The sequence below is a fragment of the Cuculus canorus genome, chromosome 5 (assembly GCF_017976375.1).
Source record: "Cuculus canorus isolate bCucCan1 chromosome 5, bCucCan1.pri, whole genome shotgun sequence".
Lineage (NCBI taxonomy): Eukaryota > Metazoa > Chordata > Aves > Cuculiformes > Cuculidae > Cuculus > Cuculus canorus.
The window spans coordinates 17,660,029-17,680,280 of NC_071405.1; the positions used below are offsets into that span (position 1 = coordinate 17,660,029).

The following is a 20,252-nucleotide window of genomic DNA, read 5'->3' on the forward strand; positions in this document are numbered from 1 at the left end:
CTTGTAGAAAGACTTTTTGTTGTCTTTCACAGACTTAGCGAGTTTTAATTCTAGTTGGGCCTTGGCCCTCCTGATTTTTTCCCTGCACGATCTCACTTCGTCCCTGTAGTCCACCCAAGATGCCTGTCCTTTCCTCCAGAGCACATAGAGCTTCTTCTTCTTATTGACGCATCTTGAGATCTCCCTGCTCCACCAAGCTGGCTTTTCCCCCCACCGGCTCCTTTTCCGGAACACAGGGATGGCCTGCTCTTGAGCTGATAGGATTTCATTTTTCAAGAGCGCCCAACCCTCATGGGCTCCCTTGCCCTGAAGGACTGTTTCCCACGGGACTTTGCTAATCAACCTTCTGAACAGGCCAAAGTCTGCCCTCTGGAAGTTTAATGAGACTATTTTGCTAACCCCCTTCTTAATCCCACCTAGAACTGAAAACCCTATCATCTCATGATCGCTTAATCCCAGGCGTCCTCCAACCGTCAAATCCGCAACAAGACCTTCTCTATTCACAAACAGCAGGTCTAGGAAGGCACCCTCCCTTGTTGGTTCGCTAACCAGTTGTGCAAGGAAGTTGTCTTCGATGCACTCCAGGAACCTCCTAGACTGTTTCCTTTCTGCTGTATTGTACTCCCAGCAGACATCCGGAAAGTTAAAGTCTCCCACAAGGACAAGAGGCAGAGATTTAGAGACTGTCCCCAGCTGTTTATAGAAGAGTTCATCAGCAGCTTCTTCTTGGCTGGGTGGTCTGTAACAGACTCCTATCACAAAGTCCCCTTTCTTGTGGGCTCCTCTGATTTTAACCCATAGGCACTCGATCCCGTCCTCACCGTAATCCAGTTCAAGAGTATCAAAGCACTCTTTGACATAGAGGGCTACCCCGCCTCCTTTCCTACCCTTCCTGTCCCGCCTGAAGAGTTTATATCCCAACATAGCTGTAGTCCAGTTATGTGAGTCATCCCACCACGTTTCTGTGATGGCAATGACATCATAGTCACCTTGCCCTACAACAGCTTCCAGCTCATCCTTCTTATTGCCCATGCTGCGTGCATTGGTGTAAATGCACTTCAGCTGGGCTGATGAACCTTCAGCCCTCGTAAAGGGAAGAGAGTTTATTCTCGATTGACTGGTCCTTGGAATAACTAATTCCACAGACCCAGTTTCATCCTTACTGTCCCCACTTGTACACGCCCTCACTTGCCCTGTTGTGGTGTACTGGTGGTCCTCTCCAGCACACCATTTCTCAGCCGCCGGTTTCCCTCCCTCCTCCCCTAATGCAACATACCACAGCCAGTTCCTCTCTTTCAGAATCACAGAACTGCGTAAGTTGGAAAAGACCTTTAAGATCATCAAGTCCAACTGTAAACCTAACTCTGCCAAGTCTGCCACTAAACCACGTCCCTAAATGCCACATCTACATGTGTCTTAAATACCTCCAGGGATGGTGACTCAACTGCTTCCCTGGACAGCCTGTTCTAATGTTTGACAACCCTTTCTGTAAAGGAATTTTTCCTCACATCCAATCTAAACCTCCCCTGGTGCAAGTTCAGGCCATATCCTCTTGTCCTATGGCTTGTTATTACTTAGAGAAGAGACAGACAATGATATCACTGAGTCTCATCACTCCACTCTTTCTGGTTGCCCAGGTGTGCCAAGGGCCTTTCTGTGGTATGGACTCTTTTCCAATATCTTTCTTTAGCAAGTGGATGGGAAGCCATAGGAATAATCTATACAGTTGTCAGTCAGCTGTGTATTTTTCATCTTCTAGTTCAATAGCCTGAGCTACACTTGATGATGACTGGCAGATGACAGTCTCAGTAACTTGGTCCCTGGATCTCCTAGTTCCTTATACTGAGACATTTTAAACAGAATAAAATACAGTTCCAGTTGATTCCATGCTCTGATACAGCCTGCCTAATGTCTTTCAAGATCTGTCTTTAAATTGCATCCCAAATTACGTATCATTTCTTTCAACTCAAAACGTACATTGCCTCAGACAGCCCCAACAGTTTAGCATTCAAGAGAGTCTGATGACGATTTTTCTCTGAAATGAGTGAATTAGTCTTTGCTATTTGCTGTGATACTTTGGAAGAAATGAATGCTGTCTGTGGTAAACCTGATGCTGCCTACCTTAAATTATCACTTAAATGCAAGCCTTAGGAGTTTTTTTGTGGGCTTTCTTTCTCTAATTAGTAGCTTTCAAAATCTGAGTACCCACAATGTCTAGAGAAGTTTTCTGTTTGGCTATGTAAAGTTGAATGGCTATGAAAGGTAGCAGGCTGATGTCTTCAATTTAGAAACAAAACAAAGACAGCATTGTTGGCAGCAAGCTGCATACCTTTATGCTGAACAGCTCCAAATCCACCTAGGTCGAAACGTGAACAATGAAAGGGAAAGGGAGCTCAGTCCTTTTCTCATTCAGCCCTGGCTTATACTACTGAGTTTGTAAGGATGAACATAATCTTTCTGAAACAGAAGTCCAATGCTAAGCTCCTACTCATTGTTAGAAATTACTTTCAAAGTCCAACAGAATCCTCTTTCTCAATTCCGCTATATTCTTGCCCCAAGTATACCTATCTCTTGCAAAGAAGAATCTGGTCAAGTCCCAAAGATCTCTGGTGATGGAGATTCTTCACCACCCCCAGGCAATCCATTCAGTTCATTGCTCTCCTTTCAGAGTATTTCCTCATGCCTAACCTGACACACCCTTGCAGCAGTCTAAGGCCTTAGTTCTTATCTTATGCCCAGTGGATATAAAGATAAATCCTTTCCTCTCTGCAGTCTTTTATGTACATTAAAGTGACTGCCAAGTATTCTCTAGAAGAAGCCACCCTATTGCCTCAATCTTTCCTCTTGGGTTGTGTTCTGCAAACCTCTGGAAGAAAGACTGAAGGACCTAGGGTATTGTATCTGTTGTGAAGGAACCTGAGGGCTAGGTGGGCACCCAGCACCGAGGTCAGGCAGATTTACAGCACAGCGTTAAGCAGGTTTTGATCATTTTGATGTAGATTGCCAGTTGTGCTGTACCAGTTGTGCTGGGAGTTTCAGCAAGAAGCACACTTATTAACAAGGTAAGAGATGGTGACTAAACATTTGGCAGATGGTTGTGATTTTAGTACACCATCAAGTGCATGCTATATCTGAATTTATCATTTAAGCTACTGAACTCCTTTTTCAACTCCCATCTGGCTAATCTTCACCTGTCTCTTCTCCTTCCTTCAAGGGTAGCGTTGAGAAAGAGAAGGATTTTGTACAGCCTCCTGTATCAGTGTGCTGAGCCATTCCCAGGCTGATACAGCAGTTGTTTTCTCATTACAAATCTCCCAGGTTATCATTCAGTGTAAAACTGACCTAGGAGGCAACACTTGGTCTACAAGATTTATGCAGGTATATGTTATGATTCAGATAGTAGCATTGAAAACCATTCCAGACACTTCTAAAGTAAATGAGTAAATAATCTACTATATATCCATGGCTTGCTGTATCTTTGTATCTGAGAAAGACACTTTCAGGTCAATAAGCCATGTGAATGAAGAGAAAAAACAGAAATGGGGAAACAAATGCACCTAGAGCCCCACTCTTTCAAAATTGCTTGTCCTCCACCTTCCCCTGTGACAATGTCCTCTAGTAAATGGATTTCCAACACTCCAGAAGACAGAGTGAAAGATTTATTACAAAGGGTCAATTGCTCCCAAATGAAGAATAAGTTGTTGGATAGGCTGTAAAAATGTTTTCTCGACAAACAAAACCCACCTTCTGTATGCCTGAGTAGCAACCCACCAAACAGTCTGGGCTGTTTTCATTTCTGCCACAAAGTTCAAGATTCAGGTGGCCCCAGCAGCATGAACACCAAGGGTATATTTAGGCAAGGAAAAAACTGGTTGCTAAGAAGTGTCTTAGAGGGTCTTCTAAATCACGTTTTTTTTTTTTTAAACAAGAATTGTTGCCTAGGGTACAAGGAAGGCCCTCCTTCAAAACAGTAGCTTATTTGTCACTAATATTGCCTCATCCTGTGTGAAAGTCCTTGCTGCACTTTCTAGCCTCTCTTTTTCATTCTTGGAGGTGTGTAACACCTAAATATTTTTGGAGAAGCAGAGGAGAAAGACCAAGGAGCCAATGTGGTTTCAACAAGCTGGGGTATTGTGTTGTTTATGATGCTCTGGGCTGTTTTAGCTGGCCTGTGCAACAAAGCACCAGACCTATATGAAACAAGTCACAATTTATGGTGCATCCTGCTGTGTGAGGAAAGCTGTCACAAAAATCAACATTTGACTTATTTGCTGCTTACTGGTGGTATTGGGAAACAAACTTTTGCAGTCAAGTTCAGTATGTCAGAGTGTGCCTGCAGGGAGAGAAAATGTTGATGATAGGTGAGAAGGTGTTACAGGAGGGAAGGTGCTTACGGGCCTGAGCTCAGGCCAAGGTTATTGTCCCCGGCTGTGGTGCACCCACTCGTCCATCCCACTGGTCTTGCAGGTGCCCCTGAGCTCTGTCCCCATAACAGTCTGGGGATTCTCATCTTAATGGACCTGAGACCCTTCCCTTCAAGTACAACTGCTCCTTTCAGCAAACCCTGACCACAATACTGGCTCGGCACTAGAGAAATGACTGAATGCTGTGGCAAAAAAAATAACCTGTAGGAAAAAAAGCCGAGGCAGTGAGAAGAAAGCAAAGGCAAGAGAAGGGGAAGTACTACAAACATTAATTTCTGCAAAACTCTGAGCACCCTCTGCAGATGTCTGGGTGTTCTCCAATTCCCATCATGCCCAGCAGGCTTTAGTATCAGACATTATACTCTGACAACAAGGTGTCATCCTGGGACTTGATGGAACTCTTATCCTTGCTTTCAAGATACTTTGGCTGCAGGAAAAGTGCACAATGAAATGTCTCTTTTTGTTTCAGCTGACTGATTTGAAGCTCCTGAGCCATAAAACTCAAGCCAATCGAGGAGTCCCATCACTCTGAGGCGAATACCAAAGTGAGAAAAGGTATTGGATTGAATTTCCTTCTGTTCTGCATCATTTCCTGGCAGGAGTCTATTGGAGAAGAGCTCTTAAGGAGCAGAGAATTAAAATAATAAGTGTAAATAGTGTTTATTGCAGGGGAGAATTAAAATGCAAGGCAATGGCATACATATGCGAAGGTGGTCATCTGAAGCAATCTGCTGCCAGCAGGAGCAGCTGCTGCTCCAGAAGCTGTGCACTGCCCTTTCTCGCTGGGGTGGCACCGTACTCCCCACTTTCAGCCAGCTGCCTGACCCTCAACTGCCATGTTCTGTTGCTGTTGAGAATTGTGTCAAATTTATATTGGGCACATCAAGGCACAAGAGCCCTGGTCTTCCTTTCTGCTTGCAAAGTATCATGCACACCTAGGGAATCCTATAAATAATAAATAACAATAACACATGCACATATTCATAACCGAGTCACTGTTTACCTAGTGAATATTCAGCACCCACCAGATGGTTCTTCTTTCACTGCCTCCAAAATGGAAATGACCAGTTACTAAAGATAAAATATTCCTTCCCTTTTGCTGCTTCCCTAGGGCTCCTACTTGTTGTTCTCTTGCAGAACTGCAGTTCCCTAGAGAAGGAAACCTTTCAGCCTTGGAAACAGTGAAATCAGATCTGAAATATGAAATGTTTCAGCAGGAGCTGCAGATAAATGAACACAGTTTTAAATCAATTCCAGAAAATAGGCTTGGATTAATCCTCCTGCCTGCTGTAGCAGTGCTCTGGGAGAAGCAATCTCTCTCTCTGCTGTCACACGGCTGCTGCTCCTGCCATCAAGATGCTTCTCCAATGGGTCTGTAAGAGCAGTTCCTAAATTACTCTGGCTCTGCAAAAAAAGCTGGTTATCAACTAGTGCTCTAGATGCACTTCACACAACAATCACCCCAGTCACACTGCAGGTGACAACAGTTTGAACTGACTACTTGTTTGCTACACAGAGGGCCAGATTCTCCCTGTTTCATCCCACCCACCCCTGTGGGTGCAGTTTTGATATATGATTGCTTACATAAAATGCACTAAGAGCACTGGGAGCAGAGCCGAGGCCTCCGGTCACTCAATGCCAAGTCAAACACCATCTTGCTTCTTGCCCTTCTCTGTCCCCACGTACCACATGCATGGTTGCCCAGCTCTGTTGAAGGAGCTGGTCCCATCCTATCAGGTAGCTTAGTACAAAAGACATTGAGCTCAAACTCTGGCAGATTTAGGAGGAGCTAGAGCCCAGATGCTTCACTTTCTGAGCACACTTTTAAGCCTTGGATTTGGTGTAGAAGAAGGGCCTTTATTCCTGCCAGTCGAGTGTCCATGTGGAGAGGATTCTCACTGATCCCTGAGCGGGTTGAGGTGATTTCTGTGCAGCCCTGAGCTAGATGTCTGTTCAGCCCATCACCAGCCAGAGCATCATCACCTGGGCAGTGCTCTGTCCCTACTGGTGATGATGATGAATGGCAAATTTTCCTGGAGCAGATCTGTCTTGCTTTAACAGAAGAAATTCAAAGCTCTGTTCAGGAAGATTCATAGAATCACTAGGTTGGAAAAGACCTCTGGTGAAGGGGCTGGAGAACAAGTTTTACAAGGAGCAGCTGAGGGAACTGGGGTTGTTTGGCCTTGATAAAAGGAGGCTGAGGGGAGACCTTATTGCTCTCTACAACTACCTGAAAGGAGGTTGTAGAGAGGAGAGTGCTGGCCTCTTCTCCCAAGTGACAGGTGATAGGACAAGGGGGAATGGCCTCAAGCTGCACCAGGGGAGGTTCAGACCGGGTATCAGGAAAAAATTTTTCACAGAAAGGGTCAGTGGGCACTGGCAGAGGCTGCCCAGGGAGGTGGTTGAGTCACCATCCCTGGAGCTGTTTAAAAGCTGGGTAGACGAGGTGCTCAGGGACATGGTTTAGTGGCAGATAGGGATGGTTGGACTCGATGATCCAAGAGGTCTTTTCCAACCTGGTGATTCTATGATTCTATGAGGTCATCAAAATGTCTAAGAGGCAGAACCAGTTCCTCCTCTGAGAAGGCTCTAGGCCATCCCATATTAATCTGTTTCCAGCTCCCATGTGGTGTTGATTCCCAGGGGCGGCAGGTCTTTCTTTGTGTTGGGGAGGGGGTGGGAGATGTGGGGTGGAGATAACTCTACAGATGTCAGGGAGTGAACAACAGGCCAATACCCCTTCTAGGCTGGGTGGGGCTGAAGGGTAAACCTTGGTCCGATAATATCACCATCACGCTAAATGAGCCAATGAAAGATAATTGAGATGGCACCTTTTTTTTTGTCTCAGTGGAAGGAAAAGAAAGCCACGATTTGATCCCAGGCGGATGTTTGTCAGCGTCCGGGGAACCACCTGATGTATTTGGCATCAGACAAACGAAGCCCTTAGTGCTGCTTTGTGTGAGTCCGGGAGGGCTGATGGCACCGTGTCAAGGGCAGCTGCACGCCAGGCGGCCTGAGGAGCGGCCACGCCTGGTCAGAGGGACACCTCCCTTATCCCCAAGCTTCTGGGGATCTCCAGCTGTCCAAGGGCTACAAAGCCGGTGCGGTGTCCGCTGCGGGGATGGCGCTTTCAGCCATTCTCTCCGGGGGTCCCGGGCGAGCCGGCAGGTGGCGCTGGGAGCCCGCGGGACAGGGACGGGGACGGGAGGGGACGGGACAGGACCCGACACGACGGGACAGGGAGGGACGGGGCGGGAGGGCAGCCCTGCCCGCAGCCTCGCCCCGAAATGCCCTCCGAGCCGCCTCTAAGGGCGCGGGTAGCCGTGACACCCCCGGCAGGTCCCTGCGGGTGTGGGAGAGGGGCCAGGCTTGCAGCTGTGGCTGAGCATCTCCTGCGGGAAGATGCAGAAACAGACAAGGGTCTTCTTCAGAGAAGCACAACCCCTAGCTACGCTCGCCTTCATCAGAGGCGCTCGAAGGCGATGGCCAAGGTAAAGCGAAGCAGCGATCCCATCCTCTCTGCCGGGGTGGGATGGAGGCAGCACTCCAAAAGTCTTTATCAACTGGTCCGCGGGGAAGGAGTAACAAATGAAGGAGATGCACAGAAACACGACTTGTAGTCTTGTAGTGGTAAGAACTAGGTGGAATGGGTATAAACTGGAGGAGGGGCAGATGTCTAGTCTGGAGACTAGACATAAGGAGGAAATTCTTCACAATGAGGGTGCTGAGGCACTGGCACAGGCTGCCCAGGGAAGCTGTGGCTGCCCCATCCCTGGAGGTGTTCAAGGCCAAGTTGGATGGGGCCTTGGGCAGCCTGATCCATCGGGAGGTGTCCCTGCCTATGGCAGGGGGTGTGGAACTCGGTGGGCTTTAAGGTCCCTTCCAACTCAAACCATGAAAGGTAATAGGTAGGCAGATGGTGTGATGTGGGGAGAGTTTTCAATGGAGGTTGAAGACAGGGGAAGCGTAGGAGTGTGGGAACTCTGAAGTCAGATGGAGGCAGTGCAAGGTGCAGTGGTGCTGCTGGAGGTGGGCTGGGGAGCACAAGGTGGCACAAGTGACCGGCTTACATGTCCCTTCACTGGGTCACCCACAGCATGGGGCTACCACCATTGCAATTCAAGGGCCAAGCAGCTCAAGGACATTTGTGGTCATGGGATAAGAGTCAACCATCACAACCAAAGCCCTGCCTCCCTTTCCAGCTCTGCCAGGGAGCCCTCAGCCTTGCAACTGTGATCTCCCTTGGGAGGGCAGTGGATCCACCTGCAGAGCAGCATCCCCCACCCAGACAGCCCCAGATCACCACTGATGAGGACTGCAGTCCTCACTGCAGAAGGACTAAAACTGCATTAGATGTGAATCTCACCAGCTATGGTGATTCATGCTCCATTGCAACACAGCTAAATATGCTCCAAGAGTTCTCCAAGCTCTTGCTTGTGAGCTCCAGTGCTTTTTCCTTGTTTGTTACATCACATGTTATCTTGGTCACATATAGAAAGTAAATGAGCTGCTGCATCTACCTTGTCTCAGTGTGCCAGTTTTCCCTGGGGGTCTTGGAGATATGCTGAAGCAGAGGTAGAACTGAGCTACCTGGGAAGGTGGATCCCCGTCCAGACCAGAAGCAGAGCTGCAATCTTTAGTGACCACCAGTGCTTCAGGACTCTGCTTTTGTCATGGGATAGCATTATTAGCCATTAATAGCATGGCATTCACTCACATTTCTCTTCAAGTTTCCATTCAATTGTGCATTACTAGCTCCCTTCTGATGCAATTCCATCCGGATAAAGCCCACATTGACTCTACCTGAGCGGTGGCTTCATTCAGTGCACGTGGAAAGGAGGAGACGGAGAAAGGAAGTGTGAAGATCATGATGAATGAACTTGGAGATGATAAATTATACATGCAGTGAAACCATAGGTAAAGGCAGCAGCATGAGCAGTGAAATTAATAAATAATTATTTGTCAATGACTAGGCTTAAATGTTCACTGCATTTTTCCACACTGAGAAATGGGTGAAAATATCTAGTGAGCTAGTCAGAAGAGCTGTGAGGAGACATTGTGCTCTTCACACAAAGTTCAGCTTACTCGGGAAACACCTTGCTGCAAGGTGTTGCTGATGATGACATTTTACATGGCTTCTGAATCTCTTTCAAGCACGACGTATTTGCTGGTGCAGAAAGCCTCATGCTGGTGAGTGCGAGAGGACACTGCAGGAGCATCATCCTCCTGCTCTCTTATGCTGTTCTTAAAGTGTTTGCTATCAACTGCTTCCAGAAACAGAATGTTAGTCTACACTAATCCTTTTCCTAACCTAGGATAACACTTCTTTTTTCTTTCCTTTTGCTCTTTTTTTTTTTTTTTTCATTCTGATGCTATTCTGTACATGAAGGAAAGGCCAATGAGCTAGTTAGCAAAGATGTTTTTGTTGAATATTTTCTGTATGAGACAGCCTATTTAGAATTAATGACTTTTATAAAGGACCATGCCATTGTATATTAGCTAGCTGCACTGCTGGCAACTGTTTTAGCCTGGGAGAACATCAGTGCATTGAATGTTTGCTCCCGGGAAGGCCAGACATGCGGGCAGAGACACAGCCTGCACGCAGAGCACTGCATTTGGCCAGAGTGGTAATATGGTTCATTACATGATGTGCATCTTCCTCGCTGGCTCTCTCAGCTCAGCCTGTCAGCTTACATCCTTCCCACATAATCCACTGACATTCTCATTAAAACTACCATCACCTTTCCTCAGTATCTCCACAATCAATCTTTCATTGCTTGAAGCATCATCGCAAATGCCATTTCCTGCTTCAGAAGGTCAAGTGCTCAGCCTGGATCTTTTTCTCATCTGTCAGGAATTACCAATTGCACCTCTTGACACAGAGAGGTCATTGCCCTGAGATGTGCATGAAATATTTTACTCTGATCCATGACCATCACTTCAAACTCCATATAACCATATATTTATTTTGTTTCTCTTCCACACACACATGCATAAGTGAGGGAGATGCATTTTCCACAGAGCGAATGGACCCATGTTCCTGTCTGTGTGCATCTTCAGAGTCACAAACAAGCCACACAGTGCACCCTGGGCTTTCAGAGCAGATACAGGGCCAGGTCAGAGCCCCTGTCATTGACAAGGGAGGTGGGCAGTGGGCCTGACCTCTGGGGAAGTGCAGACTAATCCTTGCAGAATAATGCAAGGATATTTGATGTGCAAAGGCTGGCTTGGTTCTACCAAATGCAAGCCCGCAGGTCTAGAAGAAGATCTCCACTGGGTCCTTCTTCAAGGGGGCAAGATACATGCTCTGTGTTGCAAAAGGCAGGATCTGGGGAGGGAAAAGGGAACAAACATTTGGTTAGTGACAGGGTGAAGAGAGGAAAGCCCCAAGCAAGAAGCTACACCTGTTGCTTGTGGTGATACAGGAGTGGATGGAAGCATCCACAGAGGCACTGCTGGAGGCAGCAGTGGCTGAGGGCTGGGAGAGTTGAGGCTGATATTGTTGAGAGGAGCAATTGGGCTTAAGCTGCATTGGTGGCTTGGACAATTTTGGCTGCTTGTGCTGATGGCTCAGCCACAGTGCTTTTTGGAGCAGGACTGGCAGGGAAGCACCATGGGAACACCTCACTTCCCTGCATCAGCCAAAGAACTGAGCTTTGAATGCTTGGAGAAATCCTGTCTCTGTGAGCACTGAGCCACACTGTCCTCCTGACTGACAATTGGGAAGAGCCAATTAGCATATTTTAATGTAACTGATTAGTGCCTGGTCACACAGCCTGGGTGGTGAGTGATATTTGAAGCAGATTTGAAATTACAGGCGTGCAGACACCAAACCACGAGGGAGATGGCGTGAGGGAGAGACGATTTCCCAGCTTAGCAGCTGCAGCACCAGTTTCTCTATTATTCCCAATGGCAAGTTGCCTTCAAAGAGCCCTGCAAAGGTCTGGGGTGAGCACTTTGAAATTAAAAGATTAACTTTTTAATTAACAGAACTGAAGTGGCTGGTGTGATGGCAGCTCAGCCTTTGCTCGCAGCTCTTCCAGCCTCTCCTTTTGCAATGCACAAGTCCCATTGTCTCCTGTGGGAAGGGAGAAGCACCTTGCACGGAGATGGGTCTCCTGGCCTGGCAGAAGCCAGTGAAGGGCACAGAGCCCTTCCCTGCACAGAGGGACTCAGCTCTGTTGCAGCTCTGGATTTCAGGAGGTGTATGTGGGAGGTGCTGCCCTGCATTTGGGCTCTGGGAGTAGGGCGTGGGACAGCCCAGAGGCCCCTGGCAGGGCTGTGGATGGGGCTGGCACTGCCTCAGCTTGGGATGGTGCCTGCAGCTCCCCTGCACTCTGGGGACTCGGCAGTTGTGCACACTGAAAGATGCTGCTGCCTACAGGAGTCCTGTTTCCTTAGTTACGGAAGGCAGGAGGTATTTTGGGAAGGAAGCAGGCATCGCTGGGAAAGGCTGACAGGTCTCAGGAGAGGATGGCTAAGGCTGCCCTGGGAAGAAGCCCCTCTCCTGCCACTGTCCCTGGAGCTGTGCAAGGCAGAGTGGTTTACCAACACTTTCTTTATGCAGCAACTGAAGTGCCTGGATTTCATTTTCTATGTGTCTCCTTGCTGCCCTGGAGCCCAACTGAAAGAAGGGTCAAGTACCCACAGCTGGAGCTGGAGTTAGCACAGAAGGGCTGTAGCACTGTGCCATGTCAACTGCAGGGGAAAATGCCCAGCATTGCTGGGTAAGCACAACTTTAACCTCCTAAAGTGTGAGTTTCCACCTCTACCCAAAAGATAATCCCCTACTTGTCCCAGGCAGGAGAAGAAATTAATTCCTGCTTTTGAAGCATGAACATAATGTAATGATGAGGAAGAAGTCCTCCGAGGAAACAAGTATTTTTGTCCTGGAAGTAGTCTACAGGTAAGAAAGTCTGGGGCGCACACAGGGCTGTGCTACACCAGCACTGGCCGTTTTGTGCTTTTGCCCATTCCGAGCTATGCTTCCCACGTGCATGTCCAGGCCACTCTGTATTGCACAGCCCTGTGAAGCCCTACCCCGGCTCCCACACCTGCACTGAGGAGGTGAGGGCTCTCTTCAATGACTGCCCACAGGCCCATCCTGCTGGGGAGCAGCCAGTATGGGGACATCTTGGCAGAACCATGCCACGCTGGGCTGCCAGCCAGAGGCACAGGCATAGTCTAGGCAGCTTCAGGAGCAGGGAGTGGGGACTAACAGGTATGATCATTCCTGCAGCCTTCAAGTCTGCCCTGACCTATGCAAACTGCAGTTTTCCAGGGGCATACACCAGGTCTGTAAGGGTATTCAAAGGCACACCTCCAGCTGAAGGCCACCCCTTTGCCAGTGTTTGACTCCGAAGTTCAGAGACACTGGAGCTGATCAAGGAGAAACCACCAGCTGTTTTTAAAAACCTGATCAAAATAGTCTTTTTCTCAGAAACAGCTGCACCATCTTGCCTGAAACGTGTCTAGACAAACTCAGCCTGAGTTCCTGAGCCTGCCTGGAGAAATTAAGTTAAACTATCAAAGCCATAAGCAATGGAAAAGAGGAATTACAATTGGGAACATCACATAGACAGCAGGACTCAGTACTACAGCTCCAAATGCAAAGCAGCTCCCTGTGCCTCATCTTTCTGCTGCTTCTGGCTGCAGCTCCATGTTTCTCCCACACTGCTGCAGGGCTATAACCAGTGCAGGAAGGAGGAAACGGGCTCCTCCACATGCAAAGCTGGAGGCTGGGCCATACGCTGCTTGTGCTTCCCAGGCGTGTGGATGAACTTAAAAACCATGGGATGCCTGAGCCGTTGTGAGTCTGCACCTGTAAGGATCTTCTTGAGCCAAAGTCACGGCCTCTAAGGCCCAATACATAACAAAAAATGGAGGCATTTTTCTCCCTATTTGGAATCTTCTGTGTTCTCCTCTTGGTTTATTTCACTTTGTTTCCCTTTCACTTCCCCTCTTTCCTATTCCATTCCATTCCAGCTAACAACAATCTAGGCCAGAGTCAGGAAAAAACAAGTATCTCCAAGGGATGGCTTACGCATGGGGTAGGTTTGCCCAGCTTTCTGTGATCCCTCATGTCTTGGTCAAGGGAGGGGGAGCTGGTATTCACTCCTTTGGGTCTGAGGCAGCTCACCAGCAGCAGGTTTTCCAGCTCTGCTCAAAAGTCAAGTTTTCCCAGCAGCATTTGCCAGTTTAAGTGATGGAGCATATTGGTTTCCAGTTCAGGAGGTCAGAGAAGCAATGACTCATGAAAAACACAGCCTGCACTTGCAGAGCGGTATCAAATATTGGGGAATCATTAGGACACCACAGTCACAAGGCATTTTAGAAAATGTGTTTCTCCCACAAGCCCCCATTCTTCAGAGTTTGCAGAACACATGTTGTCCTAAGCCAGCACAGTCCTCTCTGCTTTCTCCTGAGGCAGCACTCAAGGTCTCCAAGCCTCAGTGCTGCTGTGGCACTGGCACAGGCCTGTCTGGAGTGAGAGGACAAGCTGCATGACTTCTCCACATCATACATATTGCTGGGGCTGAAGGAATTGTCAGTGAAGGAGATTTTGAAATTTTTTTTTTTTTTTTGTTCAGCTTCTCTCTAAGTTTTAGGAATGTGTTGTTTGAGCTATGGTAGTTCCTACAAGCCACCAATCCGGGATAAAAGTCTCATTTATAGTAAAGTTCTATCAAAAGACATTGTGTTGTAGCCCACCTGTTCTCTGCACCATGCTCCAGCAGAGCAGAAATCTGCTGAGTGCTACCTCAGCCTTGGGGAGCATGAGAAATAAGGAAAAGCACTATGGGAAACCTGTTTTTCACCCCTGTGTTCCTCATGGTCCATGAGCTGTGCCAGCCTATTTCTACTTGTAGTATGAAGGGAGGTTCTTGACTGGCAGCTCATTACATGTTTCGGTTCCCTGATGGTTCTCCTGGCGACTTTTGTAGCTGTTCTTGTGAGACTCGAAGGTCTGGGGCACAGTATTGTGCTTCTTCAGTCCGAAGGAGGTGAAATAAGCCCAAACAACCCTTTAGAAGATGCTGTGGAGCAACACTGTTCACTCAACATCTGGAGAAGCCTCAGATGTGGGACACTAGGCCCCCCATACAAGGCAGCAGCAATGAAGCCCTTGGGATGTCAATGCCATATCCCCGTGGTCACATTCTGGTGGCTGTTCCCTGGCAGCCCACTTGCAGGTGTGTCCCAGATCATCAGCTGGGAACACCAGTGGTGAGGTGAGACACCCAGTACCGCACCCCTGGGCCCGTGGCTGCCCGTTCCTCCAGCACGGGGTGCAGAGATGCTGAGCAGGGTGGGACGCTTAAGCACAACCAGACTCTCAAAGCCCCTTTGTGCCTTGGTAGCTCAGGTCCCCGTTCCACCTGCGGTCAACCCTGATGGCAGGAAGGCACTGGCCGCTCCGCAGCAATAAAACCCCCAACGGAGTTTCTGAGCCACCACCTCCGCCGAGCAACCGAGCAATGCTGCATCAACCGGAGGGGTTTTATCATAGAATCATATAATAGTTTGGGTTGGAAGGGACCTTAAAAACCATCCAGTTCCTCCCCTCTGCCATGGGCAGATGCTGGTGAGGTCTAAAACGCTCCCCCCGCCCCAGCGCTGTGCCCCCGCTGCCCCCGGGGCCGCTCGGAGCGCCGGGCACAGCCTGAGCCGCGCAGCGCCGGGCGCTCTGCCCGCAGCTCCCCGCCCGCAGCCGCCTCGCCCCCCCTCCCCGGTAGGCAGCGCTCCCGTTCCGGGCCGGGAGGCGGCTCCCCCGGCGGGGACCGGAGCTGTCGCCGCTTTTCGGCCCCGCAGCGCAGCCCCCGAGCACCGGCGGGGCGGGGGGAGCAGCCCGGGGCCCGCAGCCTCGCCGCCGCAGCGGGGCGGGAGCGGGGCGGGGCGGCGGCGGCCCCTTCCCTTCCCTTCGCTCTCGGCGCCGGGCGGAGCGCAGCGGGGCCGGGACCCCTCCCCGCCGCCCCAGCAGGTCAGTCCGGGGCGGGGGGCGGCGGAGGGCGCTGCCTTGGGGCGCTCGGGGCGGGGGGAAGGCACGCCGAGCCCCGGCGCTGATCCCGGTGCCGGGATGCGGGAGGGATGCGGGGGGGGATCCGAGGAGGATGCGGGGGGGATAGGCACGGCCACCTGCGAGACCCCCGGGCGGGGGGGCGGCACCTGGAGGGGCTCTGGGGGCCGGGATGCAGGGATGGAGTGACTGCTGTTGTAGGAGGCTTTGGGGTACGTGGCTCTGTTTACTTCCCTGCCCTTATGCCGGACCAAAGTGGCTTTAAGTGATGCTTGTCTCCAGCCTCCCGGTGGGTGCGGGAGCTTCCCGGGGCTCCTGGAGCTCCAGCCCCTCGGTGTCCTTTCCCAGTGCCTGCGGTCTGGCCTGTGCCGCTGGCCTCTGGTGCCAGATAAAATGTCATCCCACCGCTGTGTCATGCCGTGCCTCGTGGTTGGTCCCCACATCATCTTGGCCACAGAATCCTCCTTCCGGGAGCCACACCTGATGGGATTAGAAGCACTGTGCCAGCAGGGAACCGGAGGGAGAATCTCTCCCCGCTTCTCCCTTCAGATTTCGAGCAACTGATGACTCTGAAAGGGCTGTTGGGTCAGGATGATCTAATGCTCTGGCTGAGCCGCTCACCCCCCAATTTATGACTTCATCTGGATTTGTGCACAGATCAAGGCCCTGCCTTCACCCTTGCCTGCTCTCCTGTCCTCTCTAGCAGCAGTGGTGCTGTGCAGTGGGTTTGCGGTTCAGAAACCTTGTTATCCAGGAGAAAGAGAGAGAAACCTTTGGCTGGCAGGTGCTATTTTTGCATGAACATCTTTTCCCTTTTAACTGTTTAGCCACCATCTCCAGCACAAACCTGCACTCCTGTCAGAGCCTTCTCCCCTTTCAGAGAGTTCAGGGGGAGTGGGCAGAGAGCGAAGAGGTGAGGGGAAGTCTGAGTGGCAAAAAAGGTACAAGAAAGCACCTTGGCCCGTGTTGGGGTTTACAGTACAGCATGATAGGTCAAGCTGCCAGTCTGAGCGTTGGAGAGAAGGCAAAACGAGCCATTTGGAATAAAAGGTGCTGTGTAAGTGGTTTGTGGTATTTGTTCAGAGGGGAGAGGAGGAAAAGTGTGGAAAAAGCAAAAGGCAGAAGGACTGGCCCTGAGGGTAGCTGTGAACCCTGGCCTCACTGCCTTCCCTGCTGCCCTCCAAAGTGGTGGTCAGGCCCCGGCAGCAGATGGAGAGGCAGGCAGAAACAGCTCTTTCAGGAAGAATTTGTCTTAAGTAGCCTGGCAAACACCCACTGTCAAACAAATAAGTAAGAAATAAAAGCAGAGTGGCTGCCGGCAACCCTGCAGCCATTGACTGCATAGCACATATGGGCTTTTCCAGCTTCCCTGTAAGCTTAAAACCTCTGCTTTCTTCCCATGGCTGCATCCTGGCTCCTGTCTTCCTGCAACTCCCTTTGAATGCCTTTCAGCTCTTTTATTTTTTTTTACATGGCAACATTTGAATTTTTGGTAACTTGCTCTCCTCTTCAAAGCTTTTCCTGAGGTTAACTAGTTCATCCCTGGTTTTGTGGCTCCTGACAGTGGCAAGCATAGGGTGATCCTGCTAACAGGGACAGAAATAGCAGTGCTTGCTGGGCATGCCAGTCAGAGGTGTGCATAGGCCCTCACAGGAAAATCCTGTCCTCCTTCCATGCAGAAACTTCTGACCCAAGGGAAAGTAAGGCAGATTTCATCACAGCTTCAGAGCCTACATCTGCAGATTTGTAGAAGGGGGAGTGTCACTGCTTTTAAACATTCCTCACAGGAAATACTCGTCTGAACTGACTGCGAGAGCTTTCTCAAAGCAACAAGCAGAGGGAGAAATGTTTCTAACACCCACAAGTGAATTGAATTTATATTAAACTAATCAGTCACCTAAATTCTTAGGCAAACATCAGTGTGCTGTGCAAATGCTGACTCCTCCGTGAGTCCTATAAACACCAAAGCTTTCTACTGTTGTCACTTCCGCATTTAGTGAAACAGCTCTTCTTACCTACTTTAATTGCTGTAAATATATTTCCTGTACTTATCCCTAGGTTTGAAAAAAACATTGCATTGCTGATGCACTGCACTCAGAGCAAAAGTGAGTTTGATTTGGGATTTTTTTCAGGAGAGGCAGCTCCAGTCCCAGTTTCCTTCAGCCATGATTTGATGACACTCAGTCCCTAACGGTCTTTCAGATCCCTCAACGAGGAGAGGTCTTAGAGCTTTTGAGGATCCCACTTGGCATCTTCCGGTGCTTTAAAATGTCTAAATGTCTTTTAAAAGCTGGCTTGAACTTACTGCTTCGAATGTAGCTGGGACTGGTAATTAGGCTGTGGTCACACCTTGTAATTACGTGCGGACAATGGCAGCAGTTTGCTCACACCAGTACAACAACATGACAGCCTTGGCCAGGTAACCGTGCACAGCCCTTCCCGTTGCCCCAGCCAGTATTGTTGCTGGTTAATTGGTGAGACTGGGCACAGCAGGTCCTGCGAGGCCTCTCTGTAGAGACAGGAGGATGTGGGTGCCGTAGCCTGCTGAGGAGCGTGGGCTCCCCTCTCCCAGCCCACTGCCCCAGTTCTTGCTTCACCCTTAGCTCTCTGTTGGTTCAGCCCCTGCTTGATCTCACATCTCCTCACTGGGTTTCATTTTTATGACCCATCTTGGTGGTTACCTAAGCTCCAGCACTGTCCTGCCTTGCCTGTCCCACTGCAGCCTTCTCTTAGTGGATGGCTGTGTTGGAGTAAGAGCTTTAGCCCTGCTAAGGTCTGCAGAGAAAAGCTCTTGGCTGAGAAACCACCTTCCTAATTGAAATTAGTGTAATGTTGCCAGCCTCTGGGGAGCATAAACATTGTGGTACAGAAACATTTCAGCTTGGGCATCGGTTGTGCAGTTCCCCATTAAAAGCTATAGGTGCCATTTTGACCAAGGAGGGGCTTCTGTGCTGTCATAGTTTGATCTCAAATAAAAATGTGTTTAAAATGGAGTACCAGAGCAGAGAGGCTCAGTTCTCCTTTTCAATGGGAGCATGTGAAAGCTTTGGCTGACCCAATTCCCCTACCCCCAGCACCGACTTCTTGTGTCTTGTCTTTTGCAGATTGTGGGTGAGCTGAGAGGAAGGCAGGATCTGAATGAGCTAAGCTCTACTGCAGCCCCAAGTGATAAAAGACAGGTTGTGAGAGGTGGAAAATTATATCATCTTGTAATTTTGAGTTCCTCCGAACAGAGAGGGAAGCTTCTCTAGCCCTGCTCCACTCGTGAGCACTTTATGGTTAGCTGGGAGTTGGTGGTAGGAGGCAGCTGTGTCATGAGGTGATGGAGATTGAGACTGCAAGTTCCTTAGTATGCTGTGTTCGATGAGCTAGAGGAGTCCAAAGTTCAGAGAAGGCAGAGATGGGGGAGTTAGGACAAACTTCCGGTGTGGAAGGATATCTAGGGAGTAGCTCTCAGCTGTGGCCCAGAGTGAGCCTATGGTGCCCTGAGATGAGGTCTGGGGATCCTGTGTTGGCCAAGCCAAGATGACCCTGCTGGAGGAGTCCCCTTGCTGTGTTACCCATGCAGCAAGATAACCCATGATAGGATGAAACACCAGGGAAGTGGTACAGGCTGAGATTCTGAGACGTTGCATGAGGGCTAGCAAGCTGACAGGGGGCTCCCAGGGTTTGCAAGTGGCCAACCATGGGCCACAGAGCACCAATGCAGTTAAGCACTGGGACAGTGGGGCTTGGGAGCAAATTGAATGGAGGACCTGGTTGCAACAGTGGGTTGGAATGGTCTTCTTGGTGTGGCTCTGGCCTGGAGCAGTGTCTCCATCCTTGGAGATATTCAAAACCTGCCCAGACATGGCCCTGAGCAACCTCCTCTAGCTGACCCTGCTTTGAGAAGGCAGGCTGGACCCTCAGTGCTTCTGTAATTATTTTTCCTGTCTTCTGATAAATTTGTTCACCATGTGATAATCCCCAAGGCAGCATTAGAGAAATGAACAGAAGTTTGGACGTTTGCCTAGCTCCCCTGAGCCTGCAAGCAGTGGTGTGGAGATGTCTACACCAGTAAAAGACTCTCAGGGCTTACAGGCTCCAGACTGAGGATGTACACCATTCCTTGTGTTTCCAGGCTGCCTTTCTCAGGGAGAGGTCACAGATGGCAGAACTACGTGGAAGAGAAGTATAATGGCAAAAATGGCAGAAAAATGAACCAAACTTCCTAAACTTCAGAGTAAGTCTGATCTGAGCCTTGTTTGGCTCTTGACTTGCTGACGAGTAGGATGGATGGATTAAAGTCACAATTTAAATTAATGATTGGACAGCCATGACCTAAGCACCTAGTTTTAATCTTTCAGTGTTTGTACACTTCTGATCTTTTCCTGAGGACAAGTCTATTCTCAGTGATGAGTTTGTTCTTGTACTTTGGGCTGAGCAGGAGGATGCACTATGCTTGAGCAGGTTTTCAGTGTAACATGCAGTTATTTAGATTCTTAATGTCTATATTGCTTCCATTAAAAAATGGTGACACATTTCTTTATTAGATATTATTTGTTATAAACTTAGTCCAGCTGTATTTTAGTGGAAAATGAAATCCAATTCAAAATGCAGAAACCAAGCATTTAAAAAATGGTTTCTAGTTGGTTAAATAAAACTGCTTAAAATGTATGTGTCCACAAAAGAAAAAGTTCATGAAAGCACTATTTCTATATGCAATGAATTTAACAATACAATATTACTACACTGTATTGTATTACTTTAATACTATATTGTAGGAACAGAATTTTATTGTAGGAGATGTAAAACATAACCAGTGTTATAAC

At 49.1% G+C, this 20,252-nt stretch overlaps 1 protein-coding gene across 5 annotated transcripts in view; it reads left to right on the forward strand.

Moving 5' to 3' along the window:
- Positions 1-15,166: 15,166 nt before the first annotated feature.
- Positions 15,167-20,252, forward strand: part of TMEM63C (transmembrane protein 63C) — a 35,805-nt gene continuing 30,719 nt past the window's right edge. For 2 of the 5 annotated variants that reach the window (XM_054068647.1, XM_054068649.1), the window contains exon 1: positions 15,167-15,405. The gene's annotated coding sequence lies outside the window, so the exon portion shown is untranslated. Of the gene's footprint in view, positions 15,406-19,561; positions 19,664-20,252 lie in introns of all 5 variants that reach the window. The other 3 variants (XM_054068646.1, XM_054068645.1, XM_054068648.1) reach the window with 3 other exon arrangements.